Below are 4,090 nucleotides of genomic sequence, written 5' to 3' on the forward strand. Positions count from 1 at the left end.
AGCTCCAATTTTGAGAATGAGTATGAAATACAAAAAAGAAGCTTACAGTACATGAAAATGATAAAAATTGATTATTAATATATTGCATAGAAGCACTCAGTTTTCCTATCTCTGGATGTTAATAAGAGCAGTCAATATTTCTAAAACCCCTTATTGCATATTAGTAAGAGCAACCCCTTATTGCATGTTTATAAGAGCAATAAATATTGCTAAAAAAACAATTTTGTTTGAAGAAAAAAATAATTTTACACAAAACTATGGTAAAAGGGACATCTCCAACATTTTGTGTTTGAGTAAAAGCATACTTCCACAGAGTTATCATAAAGTTAGTAAGAGTAACATTAAATCATATTACACCAATTTTGACATCAAATTTCAAACCATACTCCAATTCTTAAAGAGAACTTTAGTCATAGGAAAAAGCGAGTGATAGATACATCAAATTCTTAATTCATTTAGGACTTTCATCAAACAAGTAGAGTGCATGTATGGTTTCTGAAAAATTGTTGATTGAATGAAAGTTTAAACTCAAACATTGAAATAGTTGATATATTTCTCAAAAACATATCCTATGTTAACTTTTCTTCTAGGTTAAAAACAATTAACATAAACTAAATAAATCAATCAGTATGATGTTCTATTGCTTAATAGTGCTGAAATCAAACAACGAAAGTGATGAAAGTTATCATACATTGATGAATTTCTAAAATAACGAATCAGGGAGTAAAAATCAAAACTTGAAAGTGCATAGACAACTATAAATGTTTAAGATCTGCAGAAATTGCTAACCACAACTTATAAAAAGAACTACATATGCCAGAAAACTAAACCTCAATCTAATGATCACTTTCAGATGTAGAATGGTGAAGAAGATGAACCGGTAAATCACTAAAATCGCGAATTTAATAGTTGAGATTGTGATAGGAGAGGATAATCTAATCGATCAACGATTTTTGATTTCAAAATCACAACAATCTGGTAGAAAGACTTGATGATCGAAGGAGATGAAGATCATGATTATACAGAATATGACGATTTTGATACAAGAGGATAACTGATCAATCAATGAATGATGATCCTATATCAGCGATGAATTGGCCAAAGACTTGAAGATTGATAGAGACGAATATCTTGATTACGTGAATATGACCCTAATTTCTGTAACAGATGTGCTGATGAGATATTTAACCTAATAATGACTAATCTACCCCTAATTAACAAATGATGTACGTTAATAAGTCTTAATCATGTTTTTCTACGTGCCACATGATCAGTTATGATCAATGGCTAAGATGTTGTCCTCGTGTCTCACAAAAAACCTTTGGTCTCAAATGAACCTCATCCTATATATATATATATATATATATATATATATATATATATATATATATATATATACAGAGAGAGAGAGAGCTAGGTTCAAATATGGATGGATAACTATTGTGTAGTTGTAGGAACCAATCAAAATTTAGTAAACAATAAATCATTAATTAAATCAAAAAGGGTATATTTGTAATATTATATATATATATATATATATATATATATATATATATATATATATATATATATATATGGGAAAAGTGAATATACCCTTAAGGATATATAAGCTTAGGTACCCAAACTCACCATACTACGTCGTTTTGTATCATATATATACATTGTAATTGTCTAATGTTCTTATAATTCAACTTCTAACTTGATTTCATTCAAAGATTTCTATAAATTTCACATTTATTTTTCTGTTACATAAATTTTCATTTTCAACTATAATATATATAGCCTAATTGATGTTCATCAAAAAGATGTGATGTAAGATGAAGATAATAATGAAATTTTAAAAATCCTAAAAGTAATTAAGTTAATGATTGAAGTTGAAGAACATTATAATAAATATATCAAACAAAACAACGTATTATGATGAGTTTGGGTACCTAAGTTTATATACCCTCAAGGGTATATTCACTTTTCCATATATATATATATATATATATATATATATATATATATATATATATATATATATATATATATATATATATATATATATATATATATATATAATATCTCTAAATTTAAGAATTGAAATTCCTTTGTTTTCACAATTCGTTCCTAAATTACCCAATTAAAACTCACCTCTCACCCACTCATTTATACAATTCTTGCTTCAGTGCTTGACGATCGCTAGGGTTTAAGGTCCAGATTCAGCCGACTTATTCTATGTGCCTCCTACAATCGCATAAGAGATTAGGGTCGAAGCTGCCTCTTGTATCGCCATGATGGTGTCGATCAAAGGAGATCCCTACCCCTTTTTTATGTGCGATCGGACACTCTCAGCCGAGACTACTTTCGTCTACTGCCATCGATCTCGACCATTGCAATCAACCTACATCTTCCCAATTTTCGTTTCAATTATGCCGACTATTCTGATTTTGTATATGGAATAACATCTTCCATTTATGTTTTAAGATATGTTTATTCTAATCGAGCATAAATTAATCAATAAATCAAGCAAAGTCACAAATTGAGGATGTCAAATTGTCAATCTGATTCATTATTGAAATCTCGATGTCTTCTACTCCTTCATCATATGATGCTCCTTCAAATTTAATTTTCCCAAGTATGTTTCTTTCCAATTAGTTTAAAGGATTGATACATGGGATTTTGGTATAATAATTTACATCTGGAACAATTCCAGTGATAGGAAGACGAATTCTTATTCTGTCAACCAATCTGATTCATTATTGAAATCTTATGTCCCAATCTCGATGTCTTCTACTCCTTCAACATATGCTGCTCCTTCAAATTTAATTTTCCCCAGGTATGTTCCCTTTCCAATTAGTTTAAAGGACCGATTCCTGGGATTTTGGTTTAATAATTTTCAACTGGAAAAGTTCAAGTGATAGGAAGACGAATTCTTATTATGTTTCAGTTCAAAACCTAACTTTTTATGTTTTCTTGTTAAAACTATTCACCTAATTCAACATTGATTTGAATAGTAGCAATTGAGAAAGCAGGTTTATGAGTTAAATTTGGTAACTAGAAACTTGATTGATACGTCCTTATGTCTAGTCAATGGTTTCAGGCTTTATAATTTTTATTAGTAATGTAATTTATTTGATTTACCTAATACATGTTATTTTAAACGTGGAGATTCTTTTAGAATTTTAGTCAAGCAATATTCTTTCAGAATGATGAAGACTTCAGAATAAAGATGGCCAATATGCTTTCCAGAAGGAGGAAGGCAAATATTCTTTCATAGTTTAGGAATGATGATGTTCTTCACATGTAGACCTATAAATCGATCAACCCTAAATAACCAGAAAGAGAATGGAAGCTTCAGTTTTATTCTTTAAGAATACCTATTATTTGATAATGTTTGTTCTTTAAGAATGAACTCTAATTTTAAATAAAAAGAAGTTGCATGGGTGCCACCTTTGATGCTCTAGTTGGTGCTGGATTTGTTGGAGTAAGGGCATGCATGACACTAATGGTCATTAGTAAAGTCTTGTTCTTGTATGTTAATTCTTTTAGAATAAGGACTTTTTTTTATGTTGATACTTGTATGTTCATTGTTATTGTTGGTTCTTGAAGTTATGTATTTTTAATGTTGGTTTTTAAAGTTATGTATGTTCATTCTAGTAAGAATGCATAATAAAAAAAAAGTTTTGAATGTTCATTCATTAGTAAAGTCATGATATTATATTTTTATTTTATCAGAATACGAATTTTTTTGTACGTTCATTTTTTAAGTTATGTACGTTCATTCTTGCAAGAATACATAACAAAAAAAATCATGTATGGTTTTTTTATCAACTTTTAACTCTATAATCATGAGAATCAAATTTAATCCTGAATTTATAGAAATCAGGTGTGATTGTTTGGTTAGTAGCAAGAATATCTTACATGTCTTATTTGATTGTTAATCAAATTGACATAATTACCCTTAAAATTGTTTATAGCTTATTAATTAAATCGTATAATAACTTTTTAAATAACAAAAAATGATTGGACCACAAAGCATCATTACATTCACACAATATTTAACCGTTCAAGGTTGTGTGTGTGTGTGAGAGAGAGAGAGAGAGAG

The 4,090-nt window shown here is 28.7% G+C and overlaps 1 long non-coding RNA gene across 1 annotated transcript; it reads left to right on the forward strand.

Annotated features, from left to right (window-relative positions):
* The first annotated feature begins 2,092 nt into the window (after positions 1 to 2,092).
* Positions 2,093 to 3,679, forward strand: LOC145005508 (uncharacterized). Its single transcript, XR_013662588.1, has 2 exons — positions 2,093 to 2,821; positions 3,164 to 3,679. It is a non-coding gene; the product is annotated as an uncharacterized LOC145005508 (long non-coding RNA).
* Positions 3,680 to 4,090: the final 411 nt, after the last annotated feature.

The sequence above is a fragment of the Lactuca saligna genome, chromosome 7 (genome assembly GCF_052625555.1).
Source record: "Lactuca saligna cultivar CGN05327 chromosome 7, ASM5262555v1, whole genome shotgun sequence".
Lineage (NCBI taxonomy): Eukaryota > Viridiplantae > Streptophyta > Magnoliopsida > Asterales > Asteraceae > Lactuca > Lactuca saligna.